Raw genomic sequence first — 24,116 nt, 5'->3', positions numbered from 1 at the left:
AGGTGCTGTAGCAGCATCATTAGTCCTGGTCTGCAGTGTGTTCCAAGATCTCTAAATAGATAGAGGTTTGATTAATGCCTTTGCCAATCATGGTTTAGTCTGGCTAGCAGCCCTACCTTGCCTGACCCCAATTTCAGTGCTTCTGATGGGAATGGCTCTGTTACTCCCCCTACCTCTCCTGCAGTCTCTTCTAATAAATAACCCAGCATCAGGGAGGGGGAAAAACAACCCACTGTCCTTTACAACTGAATTTTCCTGTGGGTGTAGGAAACTCTTGCTTATGAGGGTTTAGATCTTTCTCTCTTGCAGTGGAGGGTGATTTGTGTGGCCCTGTGCAGTGCTGAAACAAGGCCTTGAGTTCGATGTTTCCCATGCATCAGTGCCAATGTTTCTATTTGCTGAGGTAGGTTTGGCCTGACCGGTGAAAGCTTCATAACTGCTGTTGCAGAGTGAGTTGACAACAGCAAGGGAGCAATCTGTAATCCTCAGGGATTAGTTCCACACTTGGGGTGCGTGCACTTTATTATTATCTACTATTTTTTTTATGAAGACTTTTCTTACTGTGTCTGTTGAGGAGAGAGTGAGGAGCTGATGAGGCATGAATCTGAGACTTAGGAGGGATGTGTTCAGGTCCTAGTCCTAGTAATCCTTTCTGTGCATGACCCTGCACAACTCCTGTCAGAAGCGATTCACCTCCCTTAAGTTATCCATGTATCCAGCTACAAGCCCAGCTGGAGCCAGCCCTTCAGAACCCCTCTAAGCTCATGTGGAGCTGGAAGCTTCTGGAGAGCTGGGCCCCAGTGAGCAACATGCTTAAAAAAATCCAGTCAATATGAGGCTTGGATGTGGCAAAGTATTCCAGGGCAGTGAGATGCATGTCCACTGGGAAGAGGATCACCTGGATGGTGACTTATGCCTCGATCAGACACAGTTGTTGTCATCTCTGCTGTCCCAAAGAGCTCCGTCCCTGGTGCTTTGCCCATTGCAACTGACTTGTGGCTGGGGATGGCTGCCTTGGCTCACAGCTGTGTTGGAGCAACCAGCTGAGAGCAGAGGGGGAGCTGTAGAGGGCTATAAAGTGCAAGATTCAAAATCAAGCAGTAACCTTCCCAGCAAGAAGAAATCTGATCTGCTCAAAGAGTAATCTTCACAGGCCTTTACCTTCCCAGGAAGCCTCAGGGTCACTTACTGATTACTCCTCCTCCCTGGCACAAATTTCTGGCTGTTGTCTGGGGCTAAAAAGGGGCATTTTGGGTACTGAAGCACCTGGGCTCTTCCCCCTTGAGCTGACAAGGGTCCCTGCAGCAGCACCCAAGAAATGACCTGGGGAAGGAGGAGCAGACTTGAATGTCCCCTCTGCAGTTGTCCCTGTGATGAAAGGATTCCAAGGACTGTAGCAAACCCAATGGGCTCTGAATCTTTCCAAGAACTGCTGAGGGGGAAAAGAAGTCCAGCCTATGGACTTTTCTCTTCCTGGAGTTGCTAGTTCCCCTAAAAAAGGAACTAGGTTTCTGCTATGGTTCATGATTCATCTCCACATATCAGCCATGGTGGCATCCCCTGTAGGATGCCTTCTGCTCTTGGATGGCTTCTTGAGATGGATGGATCTGGAGTCACCCACCAGGGGTAGCAGTGGGCGACCTGGGGGATGCAAGAGTGACCAAATCATTTCCCAAAGAGCTGTCACTTCCCAGGAACATGTGAGAGTCCTGGGATTATTAACAACCTTATATACACCATGGGCCTGAGATAGTTGCAGTCAAGAACAGAAAGAAGGCATACTTGACTTCCTTCTTTCTTAGAAGCTAATAAGGCTACAAATAAATCTCACCCCTCCTCAGTTTCTGCAGAGTGACTAGATCTTTCCTCTTCATGGGGCTGTGTTCCTCAAACCCAATACCCTCTTTTTTTTCCCTTTGGTTTCTGTGGTACTGCGTAGGCACATGGCTTATGTCAGAGGGATGTCCTGTTGGAGGTGTGTTTGGCCATGCTCCTTGTGCAGCAGTTATGAGATGAGAAGGTTTGCTCCTGCTGCTGCATTAATGAAGAACTGGGCTGTGGGGACAGGTCTCACATCACTGGTGATTCAACAAGTCACCGAGTCGTGGCATTAGCATTAGAGTGAATTAACACAACTAGAAGTGTGCACACCAACCATGAGAAAGGATTTCAATAGCAATGTTGTGTAAAAAAAAAAGTGCTTGTGTTAGCAGGGTGGTGTGTAAGCATCACTTGCCAGGTTGGGGATGTATTTAAGAATTTCTATATGCCAATAAGAAAAGCCTGCTGGGGAATAAAGACACAAAATAATGACTAAAAGCCTTTGTAAGGCTCTAGGGTTGTCTGCTGTCAAGTACTGCATTAGTTAATGATCATGGTGATTACAGGAATGAGTGAAATTTATTATTAGAACAGTTTTCATGTAGAATTAAATCTTCATGTATTGTGGGCAATGGCTTGGAAAGATGCTTATGTTCAATATGCATCAAATACAATTGCTGAAACATTTTTAAGGACTCAAGATGTACAGTGCTCAATGTTCCTCCTCCGTTACAAGTATTTCTAAGAAGGTATGTGCAGTTGTGTCGGTATATGACAATCCTTTGGTGGCTTCATGCCCGTGACAACTCATGCTTGAGTCATCAGCTTGGCCAGCTATTTTAAGATTTGAGAACTCAATTTTTATTTTATTTATTTTTAAATTTTGGTTACCATATTAGGCAGGGTTATCTGAAAGGAAGTAGTCCATCCTGAGAGCACAGATGTATTAAACTTTTAGATTTGTGACTCTGTTCTGAGAAGTTCATCCTGTTTTCTCGTGTCTTCTGAATGTCCTTTCAGTTTGTTGCAATCTCTTAAAACCTTATTTTGTACTCCTGCCCCTTACAGGTATGTTGCATTGTACCAGTCATATTTTTGATAATTCACTGTGCTGTTCTTCAGCTCTTCTTTTCCTGGCTTCTGGTTTCTTTAAACATATCTTTCATCCATTTTGTAATTAAGAATAGGGGGGCTGTTTTCACAGATGCAACCACTTCTTTTAAAGCCTCAGACTTGATCCGGAGGAAATCTTTAGAAATCATGCTGTCCTTAAATAATTGCACATTCTGAACCAGACAGATGGGCAGAGCAGCTGTCACCCTCAGTCACCTTTTCATCTGCCATGATTTTGATTTGTGTAACCCTGGGAGGGCTGTCACCTTCGTTCAGGTCCTTCATGATGTTCACGTCCCTGCTGGGGTGTTGGCTGAACTGGCCCGTCACTTTGATCCTGGTTACAGCTCTGAAAACTTGAGCTTAGAGGTGGCATGAACAGGTACCTGACTGAGGGAAGGTGGTGGCTGTCTGTAATGGGGGAAGTCTGTTGGAAGAAGTCTTTCCCTCTTTGATTTGGATGGAGCCAAGCTGAACCAGACAGAAATGGGAGCAGGTTCTGGGAAGTGAGCACTGTGATCCTGCCTGTACTGCTTCTGTTTGCTGTTGTCATTACTCTTCGTTTGCTTGCCTGCTAAGGACTGAAGTTATGATTATTTTTTAAAAGTGATCTGATAAAGGCTAGTTTTCAAAATCTGTCTTCAAGGTAGTAATTATCTTGTTTCTTGCAGAAGGCTTGCAGATTAATGTCCTAGAAGTTGTAATACAAGGCAGTGATTTGAGTCTCTTGTGACTTACGTGCTCGATTTTTATCCTCATGAGTCAGTACAGACGTGGTACTGCTACACAGCGGGGAACTGCACACCCTGGCCTGCCCTGCATCTTGTGGTGGTGTAGGGTTAATGCTGCCTTCCTATCTGTTTCATTGTGTAAGAGTGGCTTCTTTTTTTTATTTATTTTTTGTGGCACTGGGAGCAAACAGTAATTAGGCCTCTGGTTTCTGAGGTAGTGCAGGAAGCGGCTTTTGGTGCTTTCAGAGAGGGGAAATCACAAAATCACAGAATTGTAGGGGTTGGAAGGGACCTTGAGATCATCTGGTCCAACCCCCCCACCAAAGCAGGTCCCCTTGAGCAGGCTGCCCAGGTGGGCATCCAGACGGGCCTTGAATATCTCCAGAGAAGACTCCACAACCTCCCTGGGCAGCCTCTCTCAGTGCTCCTGCACCCTCACCGAGTTTTTTCACACGTCAGTGCGGAACTTCTGGGGCTCCATTTTGTGGCCATTTTTGTGTCCCCACAAACCACTGAAAAGAGTTTGGCCAAACCCCTCTGTCTCCCACACAAATGAAGGCAGTTAGTTTTGCTTGGTGGTGGGAGGAGAGACGGTGAGGTGAATGATGTATATTCTGAGTTGAGCCTCTTTGCTAAAGGGCATATAAAAGAAAGAAAAGGAAAAAACCTAATGAAATTTCTAAATCAAATTGGCCATAACTGCAGTGCTGGTTTCTAGGCTGACCTCTCATGGCTTCCTCTGCCTGCTGGCAAAGACCGTACAGCCCTTCTCACCCTTCTGCTCTGTCTGCAACACAGACCCCAGCCCGCTGGTTTCTTCAGGTGTGCTTCGTGCTTTTCCCTTCTGCTGGGGAAGAACTGGGGCTGTAATGGGGGGCTGAGGTAGAAGCTGGGGTTGGGCTTGGTCTTCTGCACTGGGGTCTGCTCCCTGCTGAGCGTCTGTGTTAGCTAGATGTTGTTGGTCGCTTTTGGATCTCGATGAGCAGCAGCGCCTTGGTCTCTCCTTATGGGTCTTGGCAGGTCCCTCCTTGTAATATTGACCTTGTCCTGCCTTGGCTTGGAAGAACAGCACGTTCTTTCACCAGCACTTGTGTGCTGTGCCCAGCAGAGCAGCTCTCTGTGGGCATGGAGGCTGCCTCCTTGGTCAGCTCGTCAGGAATGTGCTGGGACTTTGAAGTGCTGTGTTTGGGGATGGGCTGCGTGGGTTTCTCTGTTCCTTCGGGGTTCGAAGCAGTCACGGCCAGTGCCTCCGTACAGAGCCAGTGGTGTGCGGTGCCATTTACCGTAAGGCTTCTTCATTTGCAAACGCTGCTTGGAAGGCCTTTGTGGTAGCTGCCCTAGGCGGATTTGGAGAAGGCAAAATCAATCCGCCAAAATCCAGTGTCCCATGAGCTGAGTTTCTTTTGGCACATTAAATAGAAGCAGTATTGTTGACAATGGCTTGCCTTATTCCCTATGCTTTTGGGGCAGGGGGAGGGAAATCCCTGCTTGTGGCAGGGACATCTTTCTGCCCCATGCCCATCCACACTTCAGGATCAGTCAGAAATACTGGCAGTCTTTCATTTTTATCTGCTTGCAAGTGGTCAAAGCTCCCTTAAAACAGAATAGCAGCACTTTACTTTGTGTGGAATGGCCTTTGCCTGCTGTCTTTTCTCCCCTCTAATTTACCTCCATAAACTGGGGATATTGTCTTGCCATAATTGGAGGTGAGATGGCACCGCTGTGTCCTGATGTATGAGGAGCATGAAAGAAGAGGGCTGGAGGTTGAGCTGCTCCTGATGTTGGAGGCAGAAGTTTCTGCTGCTGCAAAGGTGGGTGGGAATTACAGAGCTTTCTAGTCTACAAGAGCTTAAAAAGAGGAAATGTTTTGTATGGAAAGTTAATATTTTATTTTATTAAATAGGCATATTTTTGAGCATACAAAGTGTTTCCTGGGTATTAAAAACACCCTGGTCCTTTAAGCACTTTTTACAGAGTCTGGGAATACATATAATTTCAGGAAGCACAGAGCTAATTGCTTTCATTCGTGTTACTGTAATGTTTTGGGGAACAAAAATTAAAACTGGTAGTAAAGATTAATATTATTATGCTAAAAATAACTGAATTTAGAAAACTTTTCAACCGAAGAACTAGGCTCAGGCTGGCTTTCTCAAAATATCCTGCCATATGTTTCCCCCCAGCTCCCTCAACAAAGAAGGTCCAGCATCAGGAGTGCTCATATGATAGGGTACAATTACATTGGTAATGTAAAAACAAAACACCACCAATCATCCCAGCTGTGGTATTCTTCTCAGTAAGATCTGCAGGCACTTCTATAACATTTAATTTTTTTTTATTTTTTTTTTTTCTTGAGATGAGGATTTTAAATCTCACTCTACCATAACTCCCTTTTGTAATTTAGGGACAAAAAGTTATTTCAACTCATCCAACAGCAGCGTCTGCACTTCCCAAGGCATTTGGGCTGGGTGTGAAGTTTCCTGGAGCTGCCTTGCAGGGTGGACATCTCCCTGGGGAGGGGAAAGGGAGGAAGGCTTCAGCAGAGATTGTGCTGAGCTGACAAAGGATGCAGAGATGTCTTTAGCCAAGGGAGGTTGTACTGCTTCTCCAGAAGCCAAGTTGCATGCTACAGTCTTGAGGATAGTCTACAGGAAGCTCATTTAATAACTATTTAACATGAACTATTCTTGTAACAAGGTCAGGAACTACAATTATCAACAAGCGCATTATCCAGTATTTTTCTGATGAAAGGGAGCGGAGGCTGCAGTACATGCTTGGGGAGCCTGCCAAGGTCAAGAAACCACTCTGCAAGCCTCAGCCAGGGTCCTCGCCATCAGGCCTGGTTCCATGGTGAGCTGGAGATGTTCACCATGAGGTTGGCTGGAAAGGCTCGGTGGTCCTCTCTGCCAGCAGCGCTACCGCAGAAATGAGCGGCATCTTCACTGGCTGAGCCAGACAGCTGTTTTATTGAGACAAGCATTGGTTTTGTGTTACATCCCTGCTTTCAAACCATGGGCTTTCTACCTCTGACTGCCAAAATGTCAGTCTTTTGAGGGGAGTGGGGGAAACGAGCAAAATGCCTCAAGTTTTAAAGATCAAAACAACAAATACAGAATCCCATTCAGCCTGACTCAGGAACTGTTTTTCTTTAAAGCCAGTAGGAAAACATTTAGAAAACACACAAGGCAACAAAACAAATGTGCAAGCAAAAGCTGTTTCTCACCACTGACAGTCTACTCACCAAAAATGGGATTCTCCAGTTCAAAGCCTGGCTCTTCAGGCTGGGGAGGTGCAAAGTAAAACCAAAGCTGCCCAGAACAGAGTGACTCGTGTTTCCTCTAATGGCTGACTTTGATTTCAGCTCCTGTTTTCCCTGGAAAGCAAGCAGCGTCTTATTTTTTTTGGATATAATAGGTTTAGGGGATGCCAGAACGTTTTTCATTTCAGTTCTCTCTGACTTTAGGCATGTGAGCAGCGCTGTTGTTCGGAGGGAGAGGATCCACCACATGCAGCTGGGGACTGAGCCCCGTGAGACTGGACAGACTTCAGTGGTATTTTTGGCTCTCCTGTTGAGTTGCTGCCTGAGACGGGCTTGTGCATCAGGTAGAAGTCCTGGATTAGAAATGATTAGTGAAGCTGAAGGGAGACCCGGAATATGTGAGCACTAGCGAGATAGGGATCCAAACTGTCACAGGCTTGGCTTCATTTTGTCAGGCTCCTGGTGAGGTGTGGACTTGTGGCAATACTCCTGAACCAGGGTGCGTGATGCTTCACCAGGCTGAAAGCCTGCTTGGTCAAAGATGACCCTACGAAACTATTACACAAGACATGTGGCTTGCATCTTACAGCCATGGTGTTTGAAAGTACTTCTGGGATTTTCTTTATAGTCAAAGTTGCAGTCTCTCCACCAGTTTAGTGTGTCCTGCTTGCATCTCCACAGCTCACTGGAGGGGCAGAAGGGGATAAGGAAATAAGACAAAATCTGTGCCCAAAGGAGCTTCTTTGGTGGAACCTTTCAAAGGAAAGGCTTCTTCAACTTGTCCTTAGCAGGAAAGAGGATGTCAGAGGTGAGGCCTGTGAGCTGGGTGCTCCATTGCCCTTACTGGAGAGCAGGTCCTTGGGGAGGAAGGGGATGGGGGTGTTTGGCAGAGGTAGAAGCTCCCCCCTGAGGCTGATTGACTTAGAAGTATGCTACTTTGTTATTTGTTTGTCTTAAAAAATCTGCTTCCTGTGGAAAACATCGTTCTTTAGCCTCCTGAGCTGCCAGAGGAGATTTTGTGTTACTGTGAACCTCTGCAGCTGGTGGAGCGACCAACTGAGCTGGTTCCCCTTTGGTCTTCTAATACTTGCTGCACAAGGAGTAAAGAGGAGCAAGCGTGGCTTTAGCTGACTGGGTCTTCCGTCACTGCTGGAAGCTTCTTGTTCTGACTCTTCATCATTCGTCTTTTAAAGACATCCCTGGAAGTCTTTAAAAGACATTTAGATGTAGAGCTTAGGGATATGGTTTAGTGGGGACTGTTAGCGTTAGGTCAGAGGTTGGACTCGATGATCTTGAGGTCTCTTCCAACCTAGAAATTCTGTGATTCTGTGATTCTGTGATTCATCATCTGCTAAATGAGATACTTTGAGTAAACACCAGTGACACCATGAGAAACCAGAGAAATCTGTATTGCTGGGGTTTTCCTGTATTGACACTGGGATAAAAACAAAAACTAAACAAAAAGGCATGTCAGGAATTCCTGAACAGCTTTTTTGCAGCCTGATTAGCCTGAGGATTGTGGATATTGGGTTGTGCAACAGAAAGCTGTGAGAAGAAATATTGTGGTTTTAGGAGCATGTTGCAGAGAGTTTTAAGCAGATGAAGCTTAACTCTTTGTGTTGGTCACCACAATCCTGCCCTTTAAAACTGATCCAGAAGTTGCACAGCAACTCTCGGCAGCTTTTTGTCCCCAAAGCAGCAGTCTGGGAGGATGCTGCAGTGCATAGCTAGGATTTGGTATGCCCAGCTGGGACTGAAATGGACGGATGCACTTTTGGGATTGAGCATGTGCTAGATTTAGAATTAAATGGTAACTCGGTCTAACTTGAATCGCACATGTAATGCTTGTTTTTGCGGTTTATGGCTATTTTTTTGAATTGCACTATCATGTAGGGCCCCTGGCTGCAGTGGGGATCCTGTTAAAAAGGCATCCTGTAGAGGGATGTAATGAAAGACAATCATTTGAGGTCATGTAGGACTTGATCGTTTTGATTCCTTGTGCACAGCATTTAGAGGTAGAATGGCTTAGGAAAAGCTTCTGGAGAAAGGTCAAAGCAGGCAGATGTGATGCTGAACTCCTTGAAAATGGCACAAGTATGGTCTCTAATTTAAAGACATCTGTGTAATGACATCTCTCTGCATGCCCTGTTATCTGTTTGGTGTGCTTCTTGAGCAAAACTGTGCCTTTAGAGAATGTATTGAGAGAGAATGACAGAATGAGATATTGGCTTTTGTTATGGAGTGGTCTCACTCCACTGCATGCACAGAGGTGAGGGCATGGCCAGTCTTTCTTACACATTGTAGCTGGTTCTTGAGAAACCATGAAAAAGAGTCACGAAGCCATAAGAATCTTAGAAACCTCAGAAAACTAGTGAACAGTTAATAAACTCAAACCAGGAAGCAAAGCTACATTTTTTCCCCCTTTTTTTCCCCCTAGTGAGTGAGACAGCCTTTTCATGTACAAGTGAGAACTTGTCACCTGCAAAATTCATGGCTTTTAAATCTTTATTTTCATGAACCATGGATGCTTTTCATAAGCTGTATGAATATTTCACTTCTCCTTGGCATGCTGCTATGGACACTCTCCCTATGTGCTCCCTGATTCACCCACCTGCAGATCCCTCCCCTTTGGATTTACACACAAAATGAGGCACCATTGGTGCTAACAGGAGCTCTCTGATTTTAAAATCTCAAATGTGATATAGTGTTCAACACGCTGCACAGGTTTTTAATTACCTCACAGTGATCAGCAGTCCAGAAAATCCCGTCAAACCAATTAAAAAATGTGCACCTGGCTGAAGGTGCTGCAGGCTCCAGGAGTTGCTTTAGTGCAAAGCCCTGTTTGTGCCCCGTGCTGAGAACTTGCCCCAGCCTGGGCAGCTCCTGCCAAGGGGAGGAGAAGCCTTCAGCTTTTTGCACCGTGCTCCCCTCTTGGGTGAGGAAGAAAGGCAAAGTGCTACGGGTATTAGGTCGTAAGGATGATTGCTTGACTGGGTTTGTTTGTTGAATGCATTTGCATTTCATTTGGCTATATTAAAATCCATTTAAAGCTGATAGTGGAGGTTATGATAAGATTAGGATTAAGATAATGATGGCTAGTGGATGACAAGCTGTATGGAAAAGAGAAACCTGCTGCTTGTCACTGCCACCCTGGCACACTCATCTTTTGTCGCTCTGTTTTCCCCAGGAGACAGTAAGACAGACACCATCCTCAAGCTTCACTGCTTCAATTCACGACTGCGAGCAAAGGGAAAGCAAAGATTTGATGTGAAACAGAGCCATGCTCGGGAACATCCGCTTGTGTGGGGAGTGGCACCTGGTGTGATGTGTAATTACTCATCCTGCCTGGATCAGATGGATCATCATAAAATAAGCATTGAGCTACGTGAACTCTCGCAGCTGGGATGAAAGAGCAGGTACAGTTGTCAGCATTTTTAACATGCATTTCCTTGTCAGTTTTAGAGGTACCCTGTTAATGATTTTATCTATTTCAGTATTTTATTTTTTAACTCAAACAGTATTTGATTTGTTTTTATTCAAGCTGCTGTTGTTATTAGCTACTGTTATTATTATCTACAGTAGTAATATTTCATCTAAGAGCTCCCCTCTCTGGGCTGAGGCCCTAAACTGTGTGGGCAGTGGCTTTTCTGACTCCTGAATTAGTCCTGCAGTACAGTTTCTCAGGAAACGGTTTGACCCTGGAGCTTTGGTGTTAGTTTCCTATGTGCCCTGTGTGGGTGCCCTGTTCACCTTGTGTGATCAACTGGAATGAACTTGGCACTTAATAAAAATCATTAACTCAAGCAGGCGAAGCGTGCGGAGCTTTTTGGCACTTTGTTTTTCAAGGAACTGAGCTTTGCTTTCTAGGTAGGCAAGGTACAGAAGGAATTGTGCCCAGGAGCATGTGCACGCTCCCACACCACCCACCAGTGTGTCTTAGCCCTCTCCTCACTTCATCCCAGTGACAGCAGTCCTAGAAATGTGATGTGTTTATTTTTGTTTGTTTGTTTATTTTTTTTCCTTGCTTTATACTTCTTGCCTAAGAGGAAGCTAGATGGCCCCACAATGCCAATTCCTCCACATTTACCCACAGCACCCACAGAGCTGATGTGTGTCCCCAGATAGTGTCAGAGGATGTTGGCAATGGTGTGTCCTGCTCCGGGTTTGTGAGCTGGTGTACTTGGTGCCAGTGGGAAGCTGTGCACACCCAGTGCCATGTGGGTGTCGTGCAGGGGGACCTGGGTGTCGTGCCTCTGCCAGGTCCTGAGCTGCCAACACCGTGTGCCCCAACAAGCCCTGGATAAAGAAGTGCTGTGATGCAATCAAGCAACATCTCCAGATTGTGTTATGGAAATAAAAAGCAACTGGGGAGTTGGTAACTGAGATGGGGGAGGCTGAGATGGAGTTGTACAGACGTGCCCCAGCTGCTGGGCTGCTTTCTCAGAGCAGGGGCAGGAGCACTGCAGGGTCCTTTGTTCTGGAGACCAAGCTGAGCCAAATCAGAGCATCAGAGGCCAGCTGGTGTTTAGTGCTCCCATGTTTCAAATGCCCCCTTGCAGCCTTTCAACATACTTTCCTCAGTGTATTCACCACTTGGCCACAGAAATGGACCCAGAGCAAAACATTGCTGAATAAAACAGGAAATATCAAGAAATTTATTTGCTGCTTTAAGAAATACCAGTTCCTCCTCAGGCTTTCTGGTCATGCAACCTACCTGCTCTGTGCCACCTCGGGTGGCTTTTGGGAACATGCTGACTTCTAAAAACACCCTGGGTGGCTGCGGCAGCCAGGGGAGCGTGGCGGTGCCTTTGAGCCCTGCTCGGGAGGTGTTTGGGGACCCCTTGGCTCCCCACTTGCTGGTGGGGTCCCGGGTAGGTTCCCAGCTTGGGGGGCTCGCTCTGATCCTGTTGCTGCCCTTCTGCAAAGCAGGATGGCCATCAAGTGGCTGATGCTGGGACTGGCACAGGAGCTTATCCCAAGCTGTTCCAGATGTGAAATTTCAGCCCTGCTCTGCAGTCAGAAGCGTCAGGCTGGCAAAGGGCGCTTCTTCTCTGATCACTGGGTCGATCTGAAATTAACTGCTGTCCACACTGTCCCCACTAAGGGTGAGAGTCTTAGGTTGAGAGTGCTTCTGCTTGGGGCAGCCTTTAATCAGAGGCTGCACATGGCATCAGGCACAGATGTATTACAGGGACCATGGTGGGGCTGTGAGGTGGCAGGTGAGTGAAGGGGAGAGCCTGCAGGTGGCTTTGTAGCAGATACCTGCTGCCGAAGAGAAGCTTAGTATTAGAGCAATAATTACTTCAAATTAGTGTATGCATCTTCTTCAACCCTCCCCACACACACCCCCTGGGAATGCAGCACAACATCCAAATTACAAGAGCACAAGGAGAAACTTTGCTTGGATCGTTTTGGAGCAGAAGCAGCTTTAATGGACAACTTTTGTACTTTCTTTTGTGTCGATAGGACTACTGACTCTGGCTGTGTTACGATTGGTTTCTTATTTGGGGTTCAGAGGCTGTTGTTTGTTTCTTCCTGTTGTTTTTATTTTCAGTAAGTTGTAGGAACTTCTGGATTGCAAAGATTAGAAATAACAATTGCTTAGGCTTTTGTTTCTGTATTTGTGTAGTGTTGAGCATAATGTGATTGTGTGCCAGGCCTGGTGGAACTACTCCTGTGACAGAGAACAGTTAGGAAGTTGTAAAAGCTTTTTCTGATGCCTGTAAGCAAGCATCATTCCACTAACGTGCTTTTCATACTTCTGGCCCTTTTGAAACAGGAGGAGAGAAATTAATCCCTGCAAGTGTATTTCTAGAAAAGGAATGAAAAGCATCTTGTCTCCTAGCTGATTTCATCTGTAAGTGCTTTCACATCTTACCCAGCTCTGTTTCGAAGTCTGTCCACAGTACAACCTGCAGAAAACATCAGGAGCTGCCAGAGTGCCTGGGTGGTGGCTACAAAAGCCTGGGATGAGGGAGAGTGAGTCCCTGCCCTGGGAATGGGAGGCAGAGCAAGCTCATGGAGAGGAGAGGAAGGGGCAAAGGCAGCTCTGCTTTTTCATTCTTCTCTGAATGAGATTTCGAGCAGCTGTTTTGGATTCAGCCTGTTGATGTTCCCACTTTCAAAATTCCCCCAGCACTAAGACAGAAAGTGAATCTGAGGCTGTGTTGTAACTTTATTGTCCTTTTAAAGTTATGGCCCTGGGGAAGATTTGAGAAGTCTCCCATAGTAAAGACTTTCCATCTTCTCATCTGTGAAGAAATCTGCGAAATTTGGCCTCCCCCCTCCTTTCTGTGATGCACTGATAACAATTTGAAAGGGAGCAGGTGCTGATCGCTTACAACTCTCTGCATTTGGGTTTCTCGTGTTTGAACTGAAGAAAGCCTAAAACCTCAGCTCTGAATTATTTCAGCATTTCATAGGATGAAGAGACATTGGGCTGCTAGCCAGCCTTCATTGTACACAACTGTAGGGTGAGGAAATGCCTGGTTTTGTTATGAAAGTAGAAAAAACTTGGGGAAGGTCTCATTCCTGGCTTATCTAAACACACAGTTCTTGGAGTTTTTGCAGGGAAGACTTTTTCAAGATATTTTTTTTTCAAGAGTTTGGGAAGAGACAGGTACCTTCTGTGGTTCAGTCTCATCATCTGTTTAATATATCTTCCACTAGACAGACCATCAGGGAAATTTTGACTCAATTCAGGGACAATCATTAAATCACATCTTGAGTTGGAAGGAACCCACAAGGACCACGGAGTCCGCCTCCTGGCTCCACACAGAACCACCCAAAAAACACACCCTGTGCCTGAGAGTATTGTCCAAATGCTCTTTGACCTCGAGCAGGCTCAGGGCTGTGACCACATATCTCGGAAGCCTGTCCCAGTGCCCGACCACCTCTGGGTGCAGAACCTTTCCCTAACCCCCAGCCTGACCCTCCCCTGTCCCAGCCCCATGCCGTTCCTTTGGGTCCTGGTGCTGTCCCCAGAGAGCAGAGCTCAGCACCTGCCCCTTGTGACGAAATTAGAACACTAAAACAAATAAAAGGATTAGTGATTTTGTTTTGGCAAGAAAGCGCTGTGTGAAAATACCACAGTAATCCAAATCATACTGCTGCCTTTGCTTTCTGTATTAAAATCTGATCTATTAGTTTGCTATCTACTTGGACCTGTGCAAGTGGGCACCAGCACTATGACGTGTGGAAGCCAGTAGGGAAAGGTGGTTGCTTATTTGTGTGGGGGTTGTTTTTTGTTTTCTTTTTAACCAGGAGAGTTGACAGCCAAACCAGGTAAATGTAGTGAGCAGAACTCCTAACCAGGTGCTCTGAAGCCTGTGAGTGGCAGGAGAGGCTCACGCAGCAGCATCAAGCCCCTGGGAGGCAGTGGGTGTGGGGCAGCATCTCAGTGCCACCACCCCAGGATGTGTGACAGTTTCCCCATCTGTATCCTGATGCTTCTGCCCAGACCTTTCCCCTGCTCCTGTGTCTCCTTCCCAAGCTGTCTCTGTTGCTCCAGGCACCCTACCCCTTGGCTCAAGTGCTGTGTGTGTGTGATTTTTGCTTGTTTCCTCCCCGCTGCTTCAGGTCTGTAAGCAACGACAGCAGGTGGAGGGTTTCTGGGGCACCCCAGGCGTTTTTTTGGGGGGGTACAGTTGGACAGAGCAGCCATGCTCTGGTGCTGCCCATCGCATCCTGCGGTGTGTCTGGGGACCAGGGTACGTGAAGGCTGCAGACAGCTGCAGGCATCCAATGGAGCACTGTGAAAGGGGTGGTGTCTGTTAGTATTAACGATGCCTTTGGGTGCTAATTGTTTCTCATAAAGGTGGTGCCTCCTCTTAGGGTGATGAATGTTGAGCCAGAGGCTATGGTGTCTGAACCAGGCTGAGCTCCAAAGGTGTGGGTTGCATGTGGTTCTGAGACAAATTTGCTAACTCTCGATCTATTTCCTTGCTAGCCCCAGGCACTGTAGACATCCTAATCCTCTGCAGAAGGGTGTGTGGATGAGTAAGGAGATCTGTGTGAGACAGCAGAGTACCCAGGCATGGGGTTCCAGGGGCAGAGGGTGCCCTGCAGCTCTGCCATCGCTCCCGCTGCCACTCGTGTGCTGTCTGTGGTCGTGGGGCTGTGTGGCAGTAGCCTGCATAGAGCTGTGTGTCCAGTTTGGTCCAGTTTGCTCCATCTTAGACTGCTTCCATGAGAAAAGGGACTGGTGTTAGTAACTCCAATTCTTTGTGAATGCATTTATTTTATTTTATTTTTTTTTTTTAATATACGTCTTAAAAACAAGTCAGCCAGTTCAAGTTTGCCCTCTGGGCTTTTCCAGGCTTACGAGAAAACCACTAGTGGGTAATGCTTAAAATCAAAATCCTGCGGGTAAGAACACAGCACTCTCACATGAACACCCGGGTACTTGGCTGCTAGGAGAGCTGCAGCAAAATGTTAGGTGAAATGCCTACGTAGATCTCACAATATTCTCTCCAGCCCCACTTTTTCACCATCTATCTACTAAATGTGCTTGTCACTCAGCAGCTTAGCATCCCTTTTCACCATGTAATGAATATATTCATAATAAATCAGGCTTGCAGTGTTATCCCAGCCTCCCTGCATCTGGGATAACTTCTGATAACTCAGATAACTTCTGAGATAAAGGTTTTATGGTATGTGTTTGTACAACACTTCCACCATGGGGCAGGGGTTCAGAGTTTAACACCATTGTGCTGTAGGAGTATGCAGTGTATTTAGAAAAACATTATAGGAAATGCAGATCTGAAATAGAGATGTTACTCTGTGTATCCTACAGCAGTGGTGGCTGTGACCATGTGTGGCTCTGCTGATGAGAGTTTATTTGTTCAACTTGGCTTTGCAAGAATTTAGGAAGAAAAAAGTTAACGAAGATCACCGCGTTACTTAGCAGACCCAGAAAGTTGTCAACTTCTTCAGAAGTGTGAAGGGACCAAGCTTTGCCTCTGAAAAAGAGCTAAGAGCTAAGACCCTGTGTTGCTGGTGACTTGTGATGTGACTGCATGGTGTCAGTGGTACCTGAGTACAAATACATGTTCCTCCTCCTCTAGCAGCTTTGTCCTCCTGCCACCTCCCTGGGTGCAAGGCCATTTGTCTGGGCTTTGAAGCCTCTTCTAAAAGCTCAGATGTGGTATAGTGATCCTAAACAAACATAACACGTTTTAAAATAATCAGGCAATAACTTGAAGCAGAAAGTTCTTGAAAGACGCAACTTTATTGCACCAGGATGGGTAATTGTGGACTCTAAATGAATGGCATCTGCAGTACTGCTGGCCTCTACCCAAGGAGCTGATGTCCCCTGCAGTGATACGGGGCAGAGAAGGAAGTTGAGAGACCTGTTGGAGACAAAGTTTCAGCAAGGAAAATACTTCAAATATGGATAAATCTGAAAATCCTTCTGTTCTGAGCAGCCGGTGGCTTTTCCCTCCGCTGTGCTGAGCACTTCATTTTGCACAATGAGCTCTTCCCTTTGTTCCTCACTTGTGGGCTCCAGCCGTGCAGCTTCTGCCCTGCTCATCTGCCCCAAGCTCTGTGGCTTTCTCCTCTTTCCTATGGCAAATGTGAAGCTCTTAATTCCAATGTCATTAACTCTTCCTGGCTTTCCATAAAAACAAAATTCAGCTTCCTGAAGTGACAGAGAAATGGTGGCTGATTATTGGATTCAGCAAGTCAAGTTCTTCTGTGTACATTTGCAGATACTATCACATCAACAATATTGGTTTACTCTCTCTGCTTTATCACATCAAAACATTGTTTTCCTTTCTGCTTGTATTATTTAAAAGCAAACTGGAAGAACAAGCTGTATTTATGCTGAGGTAATCGCATTAACTTTCCAGCTAAGCAAAGGCAGGTGCAGCACACAGGCTGCCAGCAGCTCTCCAGAGTGCTCTGTCTGCTTGGAGCAACTCCTGCAGCTGCTCCCTTTACCGCAGGGTTTCTGCAATGTTGCTGGGACCAGTGGTCCTCCAGCTTCTTCAAGAGGCGAGGGATGATGAATCTGTTTGAACCTGGCATTGCTCAATCTCTTTTAGCTTTGTTTTCTCCCCCAACCCTACAGCGATGATGGGAACCCATCAGAAAAAAAAAGTGATGTTTGTTTTGCAGTGGTTGGGCCTTACAGCTGTTTGTCTTTGGCAAAACTTCATGCATGTGGCAGACCTAGGCCTGGTTGGCAGCAAAGGATTTATAAATCCACCAGCTTCAGCAGGGGTTGTCCCCGGGGGAGTGCCGCAGCAGGACGCTGCAGAGGAAGGTCCCCGGCGGTACGGGGCAGGCAGCCAGGAGTCCAGTGGCTGTGACTTGGGGCTTGCTGAGCCGGGGTCTTTAATTCTTTGCAACAAAACCACTCCAGCTTGTGATCCTCAGCTCTAGATTTGTTCTCGGTGCCTGTAAAGGGATTATTTCATGATCACCTGAAGGCAGTGCATTGTGCTACTCTGCTCCTCTGCATTCCTTGCTCTGTGGTCTCCAAGTCTTTATGAATTCATTTACCTTTGCAAGGGGCAGGAAGAGAAAGGCTTTGTGCTATTTGTTTCACAGAATGGTGAGGAAAAAACTGTATTTGTTCCTGAGCAACGTATGAGACTATGAAGCACAGAGAAGGAAGACCTTTTGCTTTGAAGCTATTTCCTGATTTTTTTTTATTATTTTTTTTTCCGCTTAGCCTTTAAAAAAAAAAAAAATCTTAGTATCTGCAGACAATAATCTGAGCATGGAAGGGATAACTCAACAATCAAACCCACAGGAAAACCGGGCGTGGTCTGACACGAAAGCACATGTCCTATTTGTGAATGAAGCCTAGGGAAATGGGGACTCTGGGGCTCTGGTTCAGTTCCTGATGGAAATGTGTAAGCTGTAGTCTTGTGGTGTGAATTTTGATGGTTTCTGTGACTAAACAAACTTCAGGGTAGATTAAATGAACCTTGTGTCTAGTTTGGAGGTTTCACTGCTACTTTTAATTATTTCAGGAGATGCTAGACTACACTGGGAGGCCTGTGGAGACTCTAGGGTGCACTGGGAAGCCTCTGGGTGCAGTGGGGTTCCTGGGAGGCCTCACGGGCATCTGAGAGCTACTCGTGGGGCCTACCTTCTCCTGTTGTGAGCGCCATTTCATGGGAGCCTTAGGTGGAGTGGGTATTAGGTTAGGGTCTTAAATAGGGTTAGGATTTGGAGAGAGAGAAAGTGGAGAGTCCCGTTGTGAGTGGGGCCATGTGAGGGAAGTTGAGGGCTACCAAAAGGCTTCCATTGTGAGCACTGTTTCATGGGAGAATTTTGTAAGGTATGTGTTGGGTCATAATTAGGGTTAAGGTTTGGAGGGGAGAAAGTGCATGGTCTCACAAATTCTGTGGAATTAAATAACAGAGTTATTTGTGTATGTTTTTGTGTGGAAAATCCAAATATAATTCCTCTTGTCTAACTTCATTGCCTCTCACCACCTTAGTCCCAAAACCTTGGGGGTGTTTCTATTCATGCTTGTTGATTGAACCTCCTCATCCACACTTTTTCTGTGTCCAGTGCTCTTCTAATGAAAAAATGGAAGCAAGGCTAAAGCCCCAAGGCTGCTTATAAACTCAACTGTCTAATTTAGACAGAAATTGCATCTTGACTTGGTGTCTACTCTGCTGCCTTGGGTTGAACCCCAACATCTAGTCCATGTATGCAACTGTCTGCAAATGCCTTGGGAGGCAGTGTACCTCTGGGTTGTATCTTTTGGACAAATAGTAGTTGAGGGACTCCTTGAGCTGGAGTTTGCATTGAAGCCATGGCATTTGAGCTTCTGTTGGGCTTTTCATCCATGAATAAGTCCTATCCTTAAATGAACTAATAGTTTCTAGGTTGTCACTTTGTGCTGTAGCAAAGGGCTCTTCTTCTGGTCATTTTAATCATGTTGTTCTTGACCCTTCCTCCTGCAGCCCATGTTTCACCTCCTGCCCCAACTTCCATCTTTTTAAATGCTGTTCTATGCTTCTGAAACATGAGCTAACATGTACGTAGATGTGGGCACGCTGTATTTCATTTTGTTCTGTTTCCTTCCTTGTGTTTTCTGATGTTCTATTTCACTTTGTAGCTTGGTGCTACCTGTAGTTATATTTTTAAAATATGTGTCATAATCCCATTGTCTGTCTAGCGGATTGAGAGCTCATGGCTGTACCAAGGGATGGTCAGACACTGTGTCAGTAGCCCACGCAGCCTCTTTTCCATTCCTTTTGGAAAAACTCCTTTCCTGGTTGCACCTTCACACGTACACATTTGGATAACGGATCTCTCTTCATTCTAGAAAGCAATAGGCTAGATGCAGTAATGGCTAGTTAAGGTCTATCTCTATTTCTAGAGCAGGAAGGAAAAACCTTTAACTTGTCCTTCCTCTTGTTTAACTTGTTCAGTCCCTGCTTGGTAAGCTGTCTTGGGCAATACTGAATTGTGAGCTGCCTGAAGCCGTTCATTTGTGTGTTTTCTCTGAAACTTAAATCTCTTCTGTATAGAACAGTTGACAGGGCTTTGACTAAAAGATGCTAGCAAGAATGACAGCAACAAGGAAAATGTGTGGAGAGTGAGTTGTCCTGAGGGATCTGAGCTGTAGTTTGCCAGTGTCTGACTGCCTTATGGAAGAAAAAAATCTCTGCAGATTGAAAGATTTCAGGAAGGTGAAAGCCACTGTCACAGGATATTGTATGAGTCCTCAAAGGACTGTAGTTATGGCAAACGGAGGAAGGAGGGGGAAACAAAGTGTGTCCTCAGTAAGAGTCAGACTTTGGTGTGAAAAGGTTGATTGAGAACATCAGGATAAATAGATCTAAGCCACTTTCTTGTTAGGCACAAAAGGAAATATGTGCTCAAACGAGAAAGCCTTTGGCTGCAATAAATGAAGTGTTGCTTTAGGTAGCTGTTAATTTTACTCGAGAGGCTAGGTCTCTCACAAGCCACTGAGCTGTTGCAGTGTGCCTCCCATGCACATGGGAAGAACTTAAGCTCTGACCTCTTGTGTGTTCTGGTCTCAGCCAGATGGTGGATCCTCACAGGTTCATCCTTGCTCTTTCTATTCTTCTTCATGATCATTTTTGTGCCATGCCAATGGGATCTGGAGATGGTGCCTAGAGCAGGACAGGTTCCTGCAGAGCAAAGGGGTCCTGTGGGAGTTCCAGTACCCTGCATCAGCCTTGGTCTGTGTCCTCCTCCTCTTCTGTTTGTGTACCAGAAAGGCATCCATCAGCAAGTGGTGGCTTAGTGTCCCTTGCTGGGAAAAGAAAAGCTGTCAGATGGGTCATTTTGAGGTGTGCATTAGCTATAACATTTTGCCTGGAGCTAATCACAGAATCACAGAATTTTCTAGGTTGGAAGAGACCTCAAGGTCATCGAGTCCAACCTCCAACCTAACGCTAACAGCCCTCCACTAAACCATATCCCTAAGCTCTACTAATGCTTGAGTGAACGAAGGGGCAATTCACCTGATGTTTGCTGGGGGGTGGGAAAATGCTCATCTTACACTGAAACAGCTGCCTTGTGCAGCTTTTACACTGCTCAGCCTGAATTAGTTTGTGCTCTTCAATGTTTCATGCTCTAACAGGTCGTGCCAATAAAAATATTGTTTAAATATTTCCTCTGAATGGTTAAAAAAACAAAAACAAAAGCAATCTGTTTGCCTGATCAACTTTTCAAATAAAATACACATCCTTAATGCAGGTCCTGCATGTGATACTTCAGCCAGATGTCATTAGTTACATTCAAGTCATGAAGAATGAAATTCTCCTTTACTGAATTGAATGCATTCCACTTTAACTGCAGAGACTCCTACTTCATCCATGTCATGCGCAAATCCAGACTTCTCTGCTGTTTAGATGTTTCCTTTTATAGTAGTGAAGTTGGGCTTGGAGGTGCTTCCCCGTCATGGTAGATGTGTTTTCACTGGCTCTTGTGTGCAGCAAGGCTTGGGAGCCTGGGCTTGAAACAGAAAGTAAAAATGCTTGTTTTTGTGTCCCCTTCTCCTGGTTAACCATGGCAGATGTTGTGTGGGGATTTTTCTCTGCCTCTGAGTGCAAGACTCTTGACAGTGTAAACCAGCTGCTCTCAACTAGGAAATGAGCCTTACTCATTGCTTGCTTCCTTGTAAACAATGTCCTTATGTTCTAGGCATTAAAAAAATCAGAGTAGTTTCCCTGACATCAGTGCAAGAATCTTGTTTAAAAGTAGACGTAAAGATTAACCTTTCATGGGAATAAATATCACCTGCCAAAGCTGCTGATGTGAGACATCCTCAGCCAGTGGTCTTGAAACAAGATAGGAGAAGCAGTAATCTTAGATCTTAAAAACTGCTGTTTATGTGATGCTTTCAATAGTCTTACTTTCGAGATGATGGTTAAAGGGGGATTGGATTCCCCTTGCTGGGTGGCAGACTGCATTATAGAAGCTCCCTGAGCTCCGTCTGGGGAGCAGCATCTGGCCACACAGCTCGTTACCTGGGGACCCACCTCACTTTGGATCTTCTCTGGTGTGCCCTGTCCAAGAGGCACAAGCGGCCACAGAGGGGACTCATGGCCTGCCTGGCATGTGTGGGTGTAGTTGTGACTCTTGTAGTACTGTTTGAGTAAGCAGCAGTGCTGGTTCAGGCTGGGGGGTGACCTGCTGGTGGCAGCTCCACAAGAGCTGTGGGTCGTAAGGGACCCACTAGAGAGGACTCCCTTCTAGAGAGAAAAAAAGTTAAACTTCTACAGATCTCTGGTACCGGTGCATTCTATTCAGAAGGGGCAGCAGAAAAGGCCCACTTGTGTCAGAGGTTGGCTGTGTGTATTGTTAAATCTGTGTCTATTTATCCTCTGGAAAGTGTATGGGGAGAGGGAGATGTTAGCTGGTTCTCCCTTACTTGAGGGAAGCAGCGGTACGGGAAACACGGGAACTCATTGTGTCGCTGGACTCCAGCACAATACCGGAGGTCAAGGAAGTAGCCCAAAATCCCCTGTCTTATGTTCCAGGGCTGAAGTAACTTCCGCCAAAAGCGAAATCCACATTGCATTAATCCAATTCTTATAAACAGCCAAATGAGTAGCAATGGTCAGATATGGAGTGTGAGTCATAGGAGGAAAAACAAGGGCTCAGGGGAAACAGACAGGGTGCCGTGGCTGTTTCCTTTGCTTTGCTCTTTGAGGAGTGCTGCCAGCTCTCACATGGAGAGAGATTGATCTCTATCTATTGGCAAAGGTTTTGCATGCAACGTTTGTAACCTTTGTGTTTCTCTAATTCCCTGGGCCACATCTAGGTTTAAGCTTTTCAGAAGGCACACGGGATGAGGCACCCTGAGATGCAGAGGATTATGTTAGCAAGGTCATTGCCTTTAAGTATTCAGTTGCCTTCTGTAGTTTAGAGCAAATATACAGTTGTTGTTATTTGCATGAGTGGTATTCTGCAATTCTTCCATTTTAGGCTTGATGAAGAAATATCCAAAGATGCAGAATCTGCTTTTCATCAATGCAAACACAAACAAGACTGCCTGGTGTCAGAAGGTGGCTGGGTAGGTTACAAAATCCTTGTCCAGCACACAGATATTACAGCAAGCTGTGGCACTCCGTAGCCATCTCAGGGGTGACTTTCTCAGGCAGAAGACGCTCTGTGCCCCATCTGAGACCAAGAGGTGCTTGTGCTTTTGCAGAGGGTAGACCAGACCATGGGAAAGGAGGGGTGATTGCTCCAGGTCATGCTGTGTGTAATAACTCCACTTGGGAGCTGGAGTTATTTGGTGATTTTGGCTTTTAAGCTTGCAGGCTTGTCACGTGGCATAAGTTTGCATATTGGCAGTGTATTTGTGTTTTGAACTTGTGTGTTTTCCAGGCTGCCAGCCCCCCCACCCTCTGATAGTGGTTCCCAAGGGAATGCATTACTGCTGTTTGTTTGGGCTGAGAACAATAACCAAGACTTGTGACCAGGGCTTGCGTTGCCAGGCCTGGATCAGAGTAGAGTTGTGGTTGCACTTCTCTCCTCCCAGTCATGCTTTTCATTAACTGGGGATTTTCATAGTGGCATAAAGCAGATTTTGCTTTGCTCAAGCATTTCCCCTCACAGAAGGGAAATTGTTGTCTGCTGCTCCAGCCAGTGCCGTGCTTGGCAGGGCAGGATGCCACACCGACAAGCGGTGTTTTTAGCCAGGTGAATGAAACCTGGTGTGCTGAGGTGGGAAAGGATTGCACTGCTATTTTTGTCAGACCTGCACACCTGGAGAAACCTTGTCTCCTATGGATACCATGTGATGTGTTTAAAAGAAAGTATAAACTCTGAAGATGGGCTATCAGTCAGCCCGTGCTGGAGGTGCTTTCAGTTATGGTTCAAAATGTGTGATGGGAGAACGAATAATGCTCCCTTCGCTACTTCTGTGTGCCATCACCGTGTCAGCAGAACATATTTGTATTTAGATCTCTCTTCATGTTAGTTAGCTGGGAGTCGATGTAATTCTGGCTGTAACTCCCAGATCCACTGTGCCTGGCGCTGGCAGTGCCCCCAGTCTGCACAGACAGAATTGCCAGTGATGGCTGCATTATGTGGGCTGGCTGGGGAGGCTCTGATCTGGGATATCTGCATTGAGACTTACAGGGAATTCCCCTGGGCTTTCCTGCCAGTGCTCGAGCACAGCCATGTCACTGCACTGCAGCCACGCTGTGCTTTGCTAAGCTTTATTTACCTGTCACAGTGCCAAGTGCCATGTCAAATAAAAGGACTTGGAAAAGCAAACACTAGGTCAAGTATTGCCAGAAGGTCAAGAGATGTGATCTCTCTTCTTGACTTGGTGTTGGTGTGGCTGTACCTGGAGTGTTGTGTCCAGTTGTGGGACCCCAGAACAAGGCAGACTGGCCATACTGGAGAGAGCCCAGCAGAAGGGTGCCAGGATGCTGAAGGGACTGGAGCAGCTATGCTGCGAGGAGGGGCAGGGACAGTTGGGGCTCTTCATTGATGGGGGATCTCATTGATGTCTGTGAATATCTGAGGGAAGGGAGCAGAGAAGATAGAGCCAGCCTCTTTTGGGTGGTGCCCAGGGACAGGACGAGAGGCACTGGGTGCCAGCTGGAGAACAGGGGCTCCCTCCCAACACCAGGAATGCTCCTGTGCTGATGGGCAGGTGCTGGAGCCCTGACACAGGCTGCCCCGAGAGGTGCTGGGTGCTTCTCCTTGGGGGTCTCCCAACACCACCTGCACATGGT

The sequence above is a fragment of the Aythya ferina genome, assembly GCF_964211825.1.
Source record: "Aythya ferina genome assembly, chromosome: 18".
Classification (NCBI taxonomy): Eukaryota; Metazoa; Chordata; class Aves; order Anseriformes; family Anatidae; genus Aythya; species Aythya ferina.
This window is presented reverse-complemented; position numbering follows the sequence as displayed.